Raw genomic sequence first — 17,819 nt, 5'->3', positions numbered from 1 at the left:
CGTAATGGTCATCCTATTCGTTATCATATATCTTCCTCTATTTGGAGTGGTGTGAAGAATCACATTACATCTGTTAAGGAGCATAGCTTCTGGCTTCTTGGAGATGGCTCTCGGATAAACTTTTGGACTGACAAATGGCTTCAAGACTCGTCCATAGCCGATATTATTCAGATTCCTCCCAATGTCAGCCATTTACTTTCATCTAAAGTAAGTGAATACTTGCATGAGCTTAACTGGTCTATTCCACAATTCATTTCTCTTATTCATCCTAATCTGATTGAGGATATCAAAAAGTTGGTGTTACCTATTATTCCCTTCCCTGACAAACTCATTTGGTCTGGAACAAGTGATGGTGAACTAACCTTCAAAGATGCTTTTGCCTATTTCACTGATACCACTCATTCAGTTTCTTGGGGAAAACTAATTTGGAAATCTTTCATTCCTCCTTCCAAGTCTTTCTTGTTTTGGAGACTGCTCCATAATAAGCTTCCAACAGATGAAAACTTACAAAAGAGAGGTTGCTTTATGGTTTCTAAATGTAGTTTATGTGGTCTGGCAGTCGAAACTTCGCCTCATTTGTTTCTTCATTGTTCTTTTGCTGCTAGACTTTGGTCCTGGATGTCCTCTAAGCTTCATAGACATATCAATCTGACCTCTTTTATTGGCCTACTTCAAATTGTTCATTCTTCTTCCAGTACTCAAATTAGAGACATTGCTTTAGCCTCCATTATTTTCTCTCTAAATGCTATATGGTTTGCTCGCAATCAGGTCCGTTTTCATAACGTAATTGTTCCCTTCCATCAATCTTGCTCTTCTATTTCTGCTTCAATTCAAATGGCCGGAAACATGTCTAAGGGTATTATGTCCAACTGTATTACTGACTTTCAAGCTTTAAAAGAGTTTAATATTGTGAGTCATGCTGGTCCCGCTCCGAAGATACAAGAGGTTATTTGGTCTTTTCCTCCGACTGGTTGGATAAAGGCAAACACTGATGGTGCAGCGAGAGGTTCTCCGGGGTATGCCTCAGCTGGTGGTATTTTTCGTGACTCAAGTGGAGGAATCAAAGGTTGCTTTAGCTTGTATCTGGGTATTCAATCTTCTCTCTTTGCTGAAGCAATTGCAGCTATGCATGCTATTGAAATTGCTCATCAAAATCATTGGCATAATTTTTGGCTGGAATGCGACTCTAAACTAGTAGTGGATGCCTTCAATAATCATCATATAATTCCTTGGAAGCTTAGAAATCGTTGGTATAATTGTATCTATTTCTGCTCCCTTATGAACTTTAGAATTTCTCATATTTTTAGGGAAGGAAATTGTTGTGCTGATAAGCTTGCAAATTTTAGTTTAACGTCTCGGGAAGATCACTGGTGGGAGAATGTTCCTAGTTTTATTGGTGATGACTTTTTTCGCAATAGGACAGCTTTGCCTTCTTATAGATTCAATTGATTGTTTTTCTTGGGTTTTGGCCTAGTCCCCCCAATGTTCAATTGTTTTGTTTCAATAAATTTTTATGTGTGGTGCTGCAAATGATTGGTGGTGCTTGGGGTGCCAACATAGTTGGGATGTCAAGTTTCTACAACTGATGCCTTTGCACTACACTAGCCTTTATCTAAAAAAAAAAAAAAAAATTTTGCACCATAAACAAATTAGAAAAATAGCATTCTTTGGTACCCAACTTGTATTGTTGGGCACCGTTATTTCATACGCAAAATCCTTTATAATGTGAATTGTGTAAATATAAGTTAATATCAAAAATATGATATGACATTATATATTTAAAATGTTGGGCATCGCTACCATTCGCCTAAGTCCAACACGTCCCATTAGGTCACTCGATCAACTCAGAGAGACCCAAAAAGACTATGTCATGAAACTAGCTCACTATTTCTTATGTTTACTCCATCGCCACCTCATTACTCCTTATAATATCTCAACTACTCCCTCCATTACCTCATATGAGACTCCTATATATAAGGTATCATAAACATCAAGATGAGAACATGTTCTTCTTTCACAAGACTATTGAGAAAATCCTAAGTACTCTGCTAGCCTGATAGTTACATTCTACATTCTGCATACCCCCTCAAATCCTTGCAGGAACACTTATCAACTAAGTTAAGCTCATGAGAACAATATGATATGGCATTATACTTAACTGGTATTCAATAATGGAAAAGGATTTGCCTGCAGTTGAATTTTACTGCAGGGTCCTGCTGTAAGGCTTTTAAGCCATTCTCATCCACATTCTTTTTTTGTTTATAATTTGTTTATATTATTTAAATAACAATTGGGCAAAGTTACTCAACTGTATCGTCCTGCAGTTGCACACAACTACAGGTAATCCAGATCCTTCAATAATGTATTCATTATTGAAGTGTTCATATAAAAATAATTGAAACAAAGCAATTAAAAAAATAATAAAAAGAGAGAGAGCTTAGTTTGAACAAAAAAAATATATTAGCATTTCAAAAAAAAATTAATAAAGTGGACAACACATGTTTCTCAATAACTTTGTTTTTTTTTTAATGGTGATTTGAGGGAGATTTGAGTTTGAATGTTTGAGTTTTCTTAATATGTTAATGGTGAGAATGGGTGACTGAAATGCAGCAAAAAGAATCATGTTGAGTTTTCTTCATGTGTTGAATGGTGTTGATGTTCTTGATGTTGTTCATGTTGTTTGCAGATTTTTTTTACAAAAAAATTAAAAATGAATTAAAAAGTCACATAGATAAATATTTCTATGCATCACTAAATAAATAAATAAAAATTGAAATAAAAATCACCTAGCATGTCATGTCATAAAAAATAAACAGTCAACGGCCAACATGTGTCACGAGGGTTTAAAAGAGAAATTTTTTTGACATTACGAGGGGAATCCAAACAAATTATTTTTACAGGGGGTAAATCAAAAGTTTTTTGGGTACTATGACTCTTATTCTTTCTTAAAGAAATTATTTTCACATATAGTTAGTTCGTCGATTTAGTGAGCATCGTGTTGTTTGTGATCTTTGTGTGGTGTTATTTTGTTTTCCCATTTTGGTGCGGTGTTTATTCAATACAGATTGACAAATTCAACCAAAGGCAATTGTATACTATTAACACAGATGTTGTGAGTTTGTCAACCAAAGACAATTGTATACTATTAACACAGATGTTGTGAGTTTGTTCGTAGATTAAAAGCCACCAAGTATGTCGGCCATGTCATAAAAAATAAATAGTCAACAACCAACATGTGTCACGAGGGTCTAAAAGAGAAAAATGTTGACATTAAGACGGCACCGCGAATCCAAAAAAATATTTTTACAAGGGGTAAATCAAAAGTCGCTAACATTACAGGGGAAAAAGATTGTTATTATACTCATTCTTTCTTAAAGAAGTTATTTTCACATATAGTTAGTTCATCGATTTAGTGCGCAGCGTGTTGTTTGTGATCTTTGTGCGGTGTTGTTTTGCTTTCCCATTTTGGTGCGGTGTTTATTCGATACAGATTGACAAATTCAACCAAAGGTCATTTTATACTATTACCACAGATGTTGTGGGTTTGTTCGCAAATTAATCTTTTTCAATTTTCAGCGATTTTTTTTTTGGATACCAGCGATTTTGAATTTGTAATATTCAATGTATTCTACCGATTTGAATGAACGTCATTTTTAGTCAAAAATAAATAAATAATAATTTTGGGAATTTATATTTGCAAGAGCGAGGCTTAGAAAATAGGCCACAACATTTATTAGTATAGATATAACTAAAGAGTTTAATGAATATAAGCAGACATAGTAATGAAACTTTACACACTCAGTCAATCATAATCATGTTTTCCGCCACGTCACCCCGTTTAACCCTACTTTCTTAATATGACATGGAAAGTTAAAGCATTTTTATTGGTTGAGTGTGTAAAGTTTTTTTTACTCTGTCTGTTTATTTATTTATTTATTTTTGGTTAAGTTACTTTGTCTGTTTATATTCATTAAACTCATAACTAAATATAGATACCAACTAATAAATATATGATGATGATGATGATGATGATGATCATAATCATAATAATAATAATAATAATAATAATAATAATAATAATAATAATAATAATAATAATAATAATAATAATAATAATAATAATAAGGGTGTTGCTAACGAGTCCCTTTGGGCACTCTTTAAGCATTCCATTTAAATAAATAAGAAATTTTGTATTCAAAAAGTTAAACACTACAATTTTCAATGCATTGAGTTTACATATTTTCATAAAATTTTATAAAAATTTACTATTAAAAGTGCTTAAAAAGTGTTTCGGTGGCACTTGTTAGCATTTTTCTAATAATAATAATAGGGAAGTGGCGGATCATAGTTATGAATTAACCCAAACATAATAAAATAATGATGTCAAACTTGTATTTAAGCGTGTGTGTGTGTGTTATTTTGAAGAAAAAAAATTAGTAATGATGTACTTTGTTAACAAAAAAAATTATTAATATGATGGAAAGTCGATATATAGCACAATTTTTATTTGTACAATAATAGATTTTTGTTAGAATACTTAAAAATCTAGTCTGTTTTTTTTTTAAAAATAAAAAGTCATCTTATAAGTTGTCATAACCGTAAAGAGCTGTCTAGACTTCGTTTTTTTGTTACAAAATGTAGACTCGTTCTTTATCCTATATAAATGAAGTAAAATTGTGATTTCATTTCCATCTAATTTTTGTGTTCTCTTCGATCAAAAAATGGTTCAATTATCTTTGAAGATTTCTAAATCTATTGCTGCAATCTTGTTCCTTCTTTTGCTTTCCAACATTCCCGCTGAAGTACAAGGATGTATGTATTTTATTTTTTTGGATGATGATCTTCTTCGGACTTTAAATGAATGAAAAATATTTTTTATTAATAAAATGTGCCTAAATATGCCCAAAGAGTTAACATAGTATGAACCCTATAAAATGTGCCCAAAAAAAATGTACCAAAAAAAGTATGAAACTTATAAAAGAGAATTAGTGTTTCCCACTACAATTAATTGTATTATGTTAATGTTACAGATCTTTTTCTCAAGCATAAACCAACACATCATGACTTCTCTGTTTCACAGGTACTAATGCTTAAATTAATTTTAGACATAGACACAAAATTGTGTCAAAAATCATTCATTTTAGTATATATATATTAATTAATTAACATGATGTTATTGTTGAATTTATACATAGATTAGAGAAGCAACTAAGACTAGTCCATACGATTCCATATTGAAATTTGTAAATTCTTCAAACTTTCCAAATCGGGCATCATTTCCAGATGGGTTTTTGTTTGGTGCCGGATCTTCTGCTCTTCAGGTATATGTTAACAATTGGTAGGCATGTATATATAATGTCTCTTGCAATAAAATTTATAAGATAAATAATAGCTTAATTGCTTAGTATTATATAAGTTAATTTATTGCTGACAAGTTTTTGGTAATGATAGATCGAAGGAGGATGTCATAAAGGAGGAAGAGGACTTGGTATATGGGATGACATAGTTAACCAAAATAAAGGTTCGAAATATATACTTATACATTCTTTTACTTATAGATGTTTCAAATATATATATGTTTCAAATATATATATATATATATATATATATATATATATATATATATATATATATATATATATATATATATATATATATATATATATATATATATATATATATATATATATACACTAGGTAAAAAATGTAATCAGCAAAAGAAATTTAAAGATAAAGCGAAAAACAAATTAACTATGTAAGATTCTAAATAAATAAAAAGGTAGTGTAAAATTCAATATAGTAAAAAAAAAAAGTGAATTCAAAATCCGCAAAAAAACTAGTTAGTTTATTTTAATTTTATCTTAGTTTTTCTTAAAACAATAATTACAATTAATGGTTTAATTGATTCTTCAATAAAGAATTCAACCTTATCTGATCACAAGGTCACTGGACCATAGAATTAGTTCCATTTTTCCATTCATCTTGAATATGTATTGTCTTTTTATTTTACGATAGTTTATGTGTCAAACTTAATAATTTATTTTTCCCTTTGATTTTAACAAGCAGGTGGATATGTAGATTCTGATAAATTTGCAACAAAGATTGAACATACAAGCGATATAAGGTGAGTTCACCAATTATAATTTTTTTTTTTTGCACACATGTTACATATTATAGATTATAGATTTTAGATAAGAATGAGGATTCATCCATCTCGAGCATTTAACTCTTAACTTTAACCACCACGCTAACATTATTACACTAATTAGATTACAATCCAAACCAATGTTGTTATTCATCGTTAGCGCATTTATATCTTGACATGGAAGCAATAGAAAGGAAATTTATTCATTAAAATATTATGATTAATTTGATGTGTTTAATTTGTATATATGGTCATATAGGAGGATGTGCAACATTTGAAGAGGCTTGGAGTGAATTCTTACGGAATGTCGATATCTTGGAATAGAATAATGCCAGGTAAAAGTTATGAACTAAAATAATATTTATTCGTTCATTTTTTCTGTACATTATTTGTTCCTTTTTTTTATTTTGGAATATGTTGCTTTGTTGTTTTTTTTTGCCTAATTAAATAAAATGATATAGTAGCACGAGACACCTCACATTGTCGGCAAATATTCTTTAAACTCTATTTCATATGGACAACAAATAATGTTTGAATATATTATTTTCTTGCAATTTTGATAATACTAATATCTTTATATTTTTCTTCAATTTCAACAATCGATCATATAGATGGAACTTTGAAAGGAGGTATAAACCAAGAAGGCGTCAACTTTTACAACAATTTAATCAACGAGTTACTAAAAAATGGTACGAATTGAAGTATCCCATATTTATTGTAGTAATTAGAATCAATGGGAATTTTGTTTAAAATACATGCTACAAATTTTAGTATATTTTTGCTTACATGATACTCTCTTAAATGTGTAGGCATTGAACCATTTGTGGGTATTATGCACTTTGACTATCCATTGGCTCTTAAACAGAAGTTTGGCGGCTTCTTAAATCGCTCCATCGTGTAAATTTACCTTAATATTATCATATTTTATTTTCAATAAATTGATTTAACTTTAAAGTTAATCTAGACAAATATTATGGAATTTCAACATACATGCTAATATTTTTAAATAAAAATTGATTTTCAGGAAATATTACAAGGAGTATAGTGAATTTCTATTCAAAACATATGGAGATAGAGTAAAACATTGGACTACATTCAATGAGGCAGAAGTCGTAGCTATATTTACATTCATGTTCAACATTGATCATATATCTACTGATCAGACATGCCAAAATACTAAAATATGTACACAATCATATAATATACTTCATAACTTCCTCCTAGCCCATGCTACCACATCAAAGCTATACAAAACAAAATTTCAAGTAAGACATATATTGGAAATCACATGTTAGAAATATAGCATCAACATTAGATCAAAATATATGTAAATTAACATGTTTGATTCACAACAACATGACTGACGGGAATCCTCCTTGATTAAAATAGTAGTAGTAGTAACTGTTGTTTTGTCAAAAATAAAAGTTTTTACGGTTAATTTAGTAAACAACATATTGACATCAACAATTATCAACATTAATTAAAGGTTTACAAGATAAATAGAATTTTAAATTAGAAATTTAAAATTGTTATTTTTCATTAAATATTTTATGTAGGCAATGCAAGGGGGGGGAAATAGGACTTACTCTTTCAACAGGAAGATATGTTCCATACAGTTCTAAACCAGAGGATGTGATTGCTACTCAAAGACTAATGGATTTTTATTGGGGATGGTAAGTGTTCTGGTAAAAAATAAGGGGGTTTGTATTATTGATCAAATGGTGTGATTACACTCAGTTCAATCCCAACAACCCTGGGAGTTTAATAAGTCAGAATTTGATCCCTTTACAGATGAAAATATGAAACTATTTATAGACCACTAAAGTCTTCTTCTCCAAGCTAGGGTTCCTACAAATCCGGTCTTCAGCGCCTTTTCCGGTGATGCAGCGTGAAAGTAGGAATAAAAACCTTGGTCTCCAAGCCATGGCAGTTTCAAGGAGTTGTTTTCTTCATTCCCAAGTTAATCGCCAAGGCAGGAAGGATGAAGATATTTTGTTATCGTGGGTAAATCCGTCTTATAGGCGTTATCAATCATTGCCTAACTCGCCCAGACCTTATGTCGCCAAATGGACGTTTAGGATTTAATTGTTTTGGGCCTGTTTCCTTTCTCATATTAATTGGGCTAGTTTGATTTTGCTTTTAGGCCCGTTGCCCAGTCCACAGCCCCCCAAGCACGAAGTCCAAAGGGGTGAAGTGCTTGAGTATGATTCGAATTTTCCCTCTAAAAACTTGTAACGCGGGAACGGTTTCATCACGTTTCTTCCCACTTTCTGGAGCACGATCTCGCTCTCCTATGCCATATCTATCAACCGTTTCTCCATTTACTGATGACACGATTGGATATTTCCTCTATAAAATGGATCCTTCGATGTTAGGATCCGCTCATCCCATTTTCACCTGTTTACCTAACAGCTTTCTTTCTACAGTATGTCTCCCAAAAATCCTCCTTTTGAATGCGGTCAGTCTCCCGCCTCTCCGGTTATCAAGCGGCTCCGTCGTATGCTGACCATAAATACTGAAGACCTGATGGAGGATTTTGGCGAATTTTCTGAATTCGTCAAGGAGCTTAACGACTACTGCTGGAGGTTAACCAAAGAAGAGAAACGCTTTCTCGATAGTGTCTTGCGCCTGGAAAAGGAGTTAAAAGCTAATGCCTCCTTTGTGATTGCTGTGGAGAATGTTGCTGCCCAGGATGAGAAACTCTCTAAGCTATCCAAGGAGAAGGATGAAGCGGTACTGTCTGTTGGGACCTTAGCTGATGAGAAAGCTAGATTGGAGAGTGATGTCACAGAGCTTCAGCTCTATGCCGCCAACCAATATGACGAGGGCTTTTCTTTTGCTATAGAACAGGTTAAGCTTCTTTTTCCAGATCTCGATGCTAAGCGCCTTGGCGAAGCTGATGCAATGAATCAAATTGTTGACGGCAAGCTCGTTCCCTATGTTCCTCCTCAGTGAATGATCTCTTTTGTAATGATCTTGTTTCTGCCCTTCTGTGGCTTTTTGTAATTATTTTGTATGCCCTTTTGTGGCTTTGAACAATTTGCCCCTTGGCTGGGTCCTTTATAAATTTCTTTATTCGCCTGATTTCTTCTCTTCATAACTTTATGAATTATTTTTGCATTACGTTGTGAGGTAACGCCTTCTGTCGTTCTCGTCTAGGAAACTTTGTCCTTGCACCTGTGACATCTTCGACTTTCTACAATAATTGTAAATTGATACAAATAACTTTATACCTGTTGTCTTTTGGCGTTATAATGAATCGCCTGCTTTGGTTGTGTATACGCTTCTTCTGGCGGTGTTGATAATCTCGCCTTTTTCTGCTGTTTCTTTTTCTGACGTACCCAACTCGTAAGACTTACAGGTAACGCCAAGGCCTTGCAACCTTGTTTAATTTTTCTTTTTCTGACGTACCCAACTCGTAAGACTTACAGGTAACGCCAAGGCCTTGCAACCTTGTTTAATTTTTCTTTTTCTGACGTACCCAACTCGTAAGACTTACAGGTAACGCCAAGGCCTTTCAACCTTGTTTAATTTTGCTTTTTCTGACGTACCCAACTCGTAAGACTTACAGGTGACGCCAAGGCCTTTCAACCTTGTTTAATTTTGCTTTTTCTGACGTACCCAACTCGTAAGACTTACAGGTAACGCCAAGGCCTTTCAACCTTGTTTAATTTTGCTTTTTCTGACGTACCCAACTCGTAAGACTTACAGGTAACGCCAAGGCCTTTCAACCTTGTTTAATTTTGCTTTTTCTGACGTACCCAACTCGTAAGACTTACAGGTGACGCCAAGGCCTTTCAACCTTGTTTAATTTTGCTTTTTCTGACGTACCCAACTCGTAAGACTTACAGGTAACGCCAAGGCCTTTCAACCTTGTTTAATTTTGCTTTTTCTGACGTACCCAACTCGTAAGACTTACAGGTAACGCCAAGGCCTTTCAACCTTGTTTAATTTTGCTTTTTCTGACGTACCCAACTCGTAAGACTTACAGGTAACGCCAAGGCCTTGCAACCTTGTTTAATTTTTCTTTTTCTGACGTACCCAACTCGTAAGACTTACAGGTAACGCCAAGGCCTTTCAACCTTGTTTAATTTTGCTTTTTCTGACGTACCCAACTCGTAAGACTTACAGGTGACGCCAAGGCCTTTCAACCTTGTTTAATTTTTCTTTTTCTGACGTACCCAACTCGTAAGACTTACAGGTAACGCCAAGGCCTTTCAACCTTGTTTAATTTTGCTTTTTCTGACGTACCCAACTCGTAAGACTTACAGGTGACGCCAAGGCCTTTCAACCTTGTTTAATTTTTCTTTTTCTGACGTACCCAACTCGTAAGACTTACAGGTAACGCCAAGGCCTTGCAACCTTGTTTAATTTTTCTTTTTCTGACGTACCCAACTCGTAAGACTTACAGGTAACGCCAAGGCCTTGCAACCTTGTTTAATTTTTCTTTTTCTGACGTACCCAACTCGTAAGACTTACAGGTAACGCCAAGGCCTTTCAACCTTGTTTAATTTTTCTTTTTCTGACGTACCCAACTCGTAAGACTTACAGGTAACGCCAAGGCCTTGCAACCTTGTTTAATTTTTCTTTTTCTGACGTACCCAACTCGTAAGACTTACAGGTAACGCCAAGGCCTTTCAACCTTGTTTAATTTTTCTTTTTCTGACGTACCCAACTCGTAAGACTTACAGGTAACGCCAAGGCCTTGCAACCTTGTTTAATTTTTCTTTTTCTGACGTACCCAACTCGTAAGACTTACAGGTAACGCCAAGGCCTTGCAACCTTGTTTAATTTTTCTTTTTCTGGCGTACCCAACTCGTAAGACTTACAGGTAACGCCAAGGCCTTGCAACCTTGTTTAATTTTTCTTTTTCTGGCGTACCCAACTCGTAAGACTTACAGGTAACGCCAAGGCCTTTCAACCTTATATTTTCTTCAGAGCTTTCATATGAGTTGATCTTGAATAATTTTTTGTTCAGAGCCCGCAGCTTAATCATGATTACTGCAAATAAGCTTTGATACATTAGAGGTTCAATAATAATATATGAAAAATAAAACAAACAAAAATGATACCGCCATGGGCGGTTTGTCGCGGCGCTCCTCGCCTAGCAAGAAAAACAATTATGTTTTGGCGCGGCGAGACTGAGTTCCATTGCGGTAGTCATCGCGGAATGTGCTTCAACCTGAAATATTAGTTGGCGGCTTCTATCTCGCCGAGTGATAATTATTGAATTTTCATGTTAATTTTTCACATTTGTTCGTTGTCCTGCACTATGATTAACATCAATGAATCAAAATAGAAATCATAGATGAATAAACTAAATTTCCTAATCAAGATTTCAAAAGAATTAATTTCAAAGAAGGTGACATTATAGCAAGTGCTTCAAGTATCTGCACTAAAAACAGGTCGGTTAATAATAAGTCTCATATACTCCATTAGTTTTGCATGTATGATTAATTTTAATTAATCGATAAACGAAACAGATAAAAAAGTGATACGTAGAGAAAGCATATTCATGTTAGTTATAAGTAAAAAGCTAAATACTTTGTAAGAAGAATACTGATTTAGTTCTTAACCGAAAAAATGTAGAAACATATGAAAATTTTTATACTTTCTCTGTTGGTTATATTTGTCTTGGTCATTTTAATTTAAAGTGTTGACTTACTTATCAGAGTTGAAGTTCTTTCATGCAAAAGTTCTTTCATGTTTGAGATGTTTACATGAGGTCTTAAGAAAGTTAGTTCATACAATCACACAAAATATTTTATCGTGTGCTAGAATAATTTATAGCAGGATTAAAGATATCACATATCAAATAAGCACAAACAGTTTTGAACCAAACAGAACAGCGATTCTTGAATTTAGATCTTGTAAAGTGGCACACCAAAAGAAAAACAAGTCTCATTCTAGTGATTATTAACCTTGAAATACATAAGTACCGATGTTCTTTTCTTTTACTCATTGATGAGATTATTATTATTATTATTATTATTATTATTATTATTATTATTATTATTATTATTATTATTATTATTATTATTATTATTATAGATGGCGATAGAATGTGATTCATGAACTATAAATTAACCATGTTAATAAAACCGATAATGTATATATGCGCAAATAATATATTATCACAATAGAGAGAGCGAGAACTATATGATTAAATGGTAAGTTAGAGGAAAAGAACGTTAACACCTGGATCGGGAGTCGCCTGTTTTGGCGCGGCGTGACTGAGTTCCATTGCGGTGGTCATCACGGAACATGCTTCAATTGGAATGTTAATTGGCGACTTGTATCTCGCCGAGTGGTACCAATGACCAATTACTCGTGTTTTATTATCACCTCTGTTGGGGCAATGAATCATTTCCATCGTGAAGGACCAAAACAGCGGTTTTACGAACGATTGTCGCTTGAAGCAGTGTGCGAGCTGATTAGCTCATCGGATCTACGCCATTGGATGATGACCGAGACCGGTTGATATGCTGTGAGCGTGTGACAATGAACGAGATAGAGCTTGCGACAACATCAGACTTTGAGATATCAAAACGCTGCATACTCTCCCTGTTATTTCCAAAGCCTGGCCATATTTCTAACTTGGTGCTATAATTTTATTAATTAGTCTCCCTCTGAATGATAGAACTGTTGATTTTCCTTCCATGTGTGAATTTGTAATTGATAATCCAATCCAAATTAGAGTTTGATGGCTTCATTGGATCAAACGTCCTCGAACTGTGTCATTTTCCTTAACAACAATGTATAATTCTTGCTATGTGGCCTGTCTACATTTTAGCAAACACCAAACAGGCATATACACTAGCACTACTATATTTCATATGTTTTAATGTATTTGTGACAATGAAAATCCCACTTCATATCATTATTATGCGGCCATTAACACCAACTTGATCAATCCACATGTTATTAACCATGGGTTTTCATTAGTCTTGTGGTGTTACGTTTTGATGTAATACGGCATGAATGTCACCGCTAAATAAATCAAGATAATAAATTGTAGGAAAGTTTCACAGTTAAAACATGTTTTTAGAATACTTTCCTGAGGATTATGAACAGAGTGGATTCTAAGTAGATTGTTGTTCTTCATCGTTCTTTCCAAGCCTGGACACTAGACCGGTTTCCTCATAGACCTGGTGACGACACAGTGGTTCCTACACGAATCTATCAGCGGCGAGGACAGTTCTTTTATGAATCCGATGGTGGCGACAAATCCTTCATAAATCAAACTGCGACGATATGGCGTGGTTGGCAACTAGAACGAACTCGTTCGGCGACGACACGATGGATTGAGATTCTCCAGGAGTTCTTCTCCATTGGTGATTTCGATGGTAATGGATACTGCGAAACAAACCAAGGCTACCTGTTCTCGCCATATATCCAAAATTGCTCCCTTCCTAATTGCCCCGTACGTGTCTCCCTTTCAAACTTTTCCGAATCAATTTTTTCTCGCGACGTTGGGAGATAATCACTGCTGCTTTGTATGACAAGACATTGTTGTTGTGTCGATGAACAAGATGAAACTTTGAGGCCTGGGAATCATTTTACCGGGTGATGTTTAATTTTTGTCTAGTTTCTGTGATAGGCTGGGATCAAATGATTTTACCGCAGCCTCACGGTGGGCGCCAAAATGTTCTGGTAAAAAACAAGGGGGTTTGTATTATTGATCAAATGGTGTGATTACACTCAGTTCAATCCCAACAACCCTGGGAGTTTAATAAGTCAGAATTCGATCCCTTTACAGATGAAAATATGAAACTATTTATAGACCACTAAAGTCTTCTTCTCCAAGCTAGGGTTCCTACAAATCCGGTCTTCAGCGCCTTTTCCGGTGATGCAGCGTGAAAGTAGGAATAAAAACCTTGGTCTCCAAGCCATGGCAGTTTCAAGGAGTTGTTTTCTTCATTCCCAAGTTAATCGCCAAGGCAGGGAAGGATGAAGATATTTTGTTATCGTGGGTAAATCCGTCTTATAGGCGTTATCAATCATTGCCTAACTCGCCCAGACCTTATGTCGCCAAATGGACGTTTAGGATTTAATTGTTTTGGGCCTGTTTCCTTTCTCATATTAATTGGGCTAGTTTGATTTTGCTTTTAGGCCCGTTGCCCAGTCCAGTAAGTTTTTTTTTTAACGGCAAATATATTGGGGATGGTAAGTGAATTGTACTTATCCTAACCACACACATTTTAGACTTTATCACTATTTTGATGTTACGCTACTTGCATTTTTAAATCCTATTTTAAGGTTATATATTCAATTTATATTTAGCTACATATTATTCGTACATGCAGGGTTTTAGATCCATTGTTCCATGGAGATTATCCAAAAATAATGAAAAAGCTAGTGGGGAATAGACTACCCAAATTCACTAAAAAGGAAAAACACATGTTAAAAGGAAGCGCAAATTTTGTTGGGATCAATTATTATACTTCACATTTTGCTAGACATGAACCAAATAAAACCAAGATAATGTATGACAATTATGATGCCTTAGCTGTTTCAGAAAGTAAGTTTCTTGTATAACTAAATTTTACCTTTTTTAAAAAAATATATTAATTGGTATACACAGACATCACTATAAAAAAATGTCCAGTGGAATTGACATCACACATCTAATAATCAAATTATGCTTATTTCATATGAATGAGAATGACAGGAAATTACAATGATTAATAGTTGATTAATTCTAGGTAATTATTTCATAATTGCAGCTATTAATGCAGAAGGAAATACCCTTGGTTATAAGGTGATAAAATAGCAATAATAATTTAAAAGAATGACATTTTCTACGGGAATAACATGCTTATTATATTTTTATTTTTTGTTTAATGTTGATATTTTGTAGGATGAATATGGTTTGAACAATGTCTACCCCGAAGGATTATATAATATGTTAGTCTACATTAAGAAAAAGTACAAAAATCCCAAAATTTACATCACTGAAAATGGTTGGTGGTTCATTTGAACATATTTACAGCATTATAACTAATATCAATCATTCATGTTACAAAATAGACTATTCGAGATACTTTTTGTTAAATCATATTTATATGTAGGTATTGGTTCTTCAAAACTCTCAAATCCATTGAGGGACGAACACCGAATAGCTTATGTTGCCGCACATATAAATGCTACCAAATCAGCAATTGAGTAAGTATTTTTTAAAAGGAATACAATCGGTACTTCAATCCTTACAAGATAAAGACTTGAGCCAACATCATAAAAATAAAATAAATAAAAAAACCCACCTTTTACGAAGGGTTTCATCCTTTAATTAAATATTATAATTATTAGTTATAAATATACCCAATATCAAAAAGCAACCAAATTTTATGTGATCAAGCTTAATAAACACCAGTTTGAATGGGTGTTGAATATGAAATGATGTGCTTCTATAACTTATTTTCACAAGAAACTAATCTTCAATATTTTTATATGCTTATAATGATAGTGATGGCGTGAATGTACGTGGTTACTTTGTGTGGTCAGCATTTGATACATTTGAATTTCAAGGGGGGTATTCAGGAAATTGGGGGCTTTATCATGTTGACTTTAATGATAGTCTCAAGCGTATACCTACTGATACAGCTAAATGGTATAGAAAATATTTGACACATAATTTGATTGAGAAAAACTAACCAAAAAAAGCTTATCAACCAAATGGAGAAAAGGGAAGGACATCTCAAATGAAAGTTGATTGTTAACAACATAATTTTATTTCATTTATTTTCATTTCAAATTTTAAAATTATTCGCATATGTAATTTGAATTGATATATACACTAGTGGAGATGCTCTTGCATTGCACAAGTAGATATTCACTCATTTAAATTTGTATTATATATAAATTTTTCAAAGATTGTTTATTGTTGCATGAAAACATGTGCAAGTATACACAATCAAACAATAGCAAGTGATAAGAAAGAGTATCCTACATACAAAGATTGTCTAAGAGAACTTTAATCCATTTTGCATACAAAATAATTTTTAGCTTACGAGCAAAAATGTAACCAACCATATCAAACATGCCTCAAGAGCTTTTCATTCATATAGGAGAATCTCATTATCTCACCCCCCCTACCCTCAATGGACTCCCATAAAACTTTGGTTTCATAATATTGCAGGATTCATTATAAAAATTAGTATTTCAAAGATGGATTCTCCTAATGCATTTAAAGTTAATAGCACATTAACATGCATGTGAACATATGGAAAATCTACCAAAAACATGAATACAAGTGTTTTTTTATATAGACACACATTAGGGGAAAAAATGTAATCAGCAAAAGACATTTAAAGATAAAACGACAAACAAAATTATTTTATGATCATTTATAAATTATATGATACCTAATTTTAGTGGTTAATTCTATTTTTTCTAAAAAGGTTCTACGGTTCAGTTCCAAAAAATGCCGGATGGTTTAGTTTTTTTTTTCTTCCATAAAACCAAATAATGTTGTGATCAAACTTTGCATTACCTCTACAAGTGCAATCATAAAATGGTTGTTCATTTGTGAATTGATCATGTAACAAGCATGTTTTTACTTGTCTTTCTCTTATTAAATGATTTATTTAATTAATCAACAGTAAAATTAGTGGTTGAATTTGTGAATAAATATAGCACTTTTTCTTTAGAAAAAAATTAAACTGTTTTCAACTATTTACAATTTTTTTAACAATGATACATCCGATAGAGGACAACACGTCTCAGTATTTGACACCGACGTGAAACTACAAATACATTAGTGTTTACTTTTTGTTAATTTATTTCACAAATTATTATAACTTAGAGTGTCAACGTGGTAGTACTATATATATATATATATATATATATATATATATATATATATATATATATATATATATATATATATATATATATATATATATATATATATATATATATATATATATATATATATGAGAGCAGATCCTCTCCGGTTTAATTTTCATTGGAGGGAGTAAATTTTGTATCTTGGTCATCGATTATTTTTTAATTAAATAATTATCTTGTAATAGTACAAAACAGAGAAAATTTATAACGGAGAGAATCTGCTATGGTAGTACTATCATGTGTAAAGTAAAGGCCGGGCTTTAGCTTAAATATTGAATTGTCTAAAAAATAATTGTTCTCAAGTACAATTATATGTGCATTTTATAGTAGCCACGTAAGTATCCATTTACCAAGTCATCGTATAAACTATACGGGAAATGTTTAATGTTACGGGAAAGTGAAAACAAGAAACACACGAAATGATCTTGATCCTATATTTTATCAAGGCACAATCATGATTTCCGTTTTTCACGCAACTGATATTTTTTAGTTTGTTTAAAGTAGAGCACCTAGCCATTCTTATTTTTCTTGCGTATCTTCTTTCGCAATGGAAAAATGTTAGGCATCATGAAAAGTAGCTAGGAGGCTCGTGAATTAGAAATAAATATTTAAAAATCAGAATCACTATCAAAGTTTTTCATTTATTGAGTGAAAAAGAAAAGTTATTATAAAAAATTATATATCTTTCTTTAGTAAAAAAGATATACCTATTCTTTCAAATATATATATATATATATATATAAAAAGTTTTTTATCCTTTTGAAAATCTTTTTTATGAAAATATTAAATTTTAAGTCATACATTTTTTTCTTTTAATTTTGATAAA

General features: G+C 32.8%; 1 pseudogene; it reads left to right on the top strand.

Moving 5' to 3' along the window:
* Positions 1-4,721: 4,721 nt before the first annotated feature.
* On the top strand, positions 4,722-15,798 carry LOC123891855 (annotated as a pseudogene).
* Positions 15,799-17,819: the final 2,021 nt, after the last annotated feature.

This window comes from Trifolium pratense, linkage group LG6 (genome assembly GCF_020283565.1).
Source record: "Trifolium pratense cultivar HEN17-A07 linkage group LG6, ARS_RC_1.1, whole genome shotgun sequence".
Taxonomy (NCBI): domain Eukaryota; kingdom Viridiplantae; phylum Streptophyta; class Magnoliopsida; order Fabales; family Fabaceae; genus Trifolium; species Trifolium pratense.
Note: the sequence above shows the minus strand (reverse complement) of the source record. Positions and strands in the feature narration are given on the sequence as shown.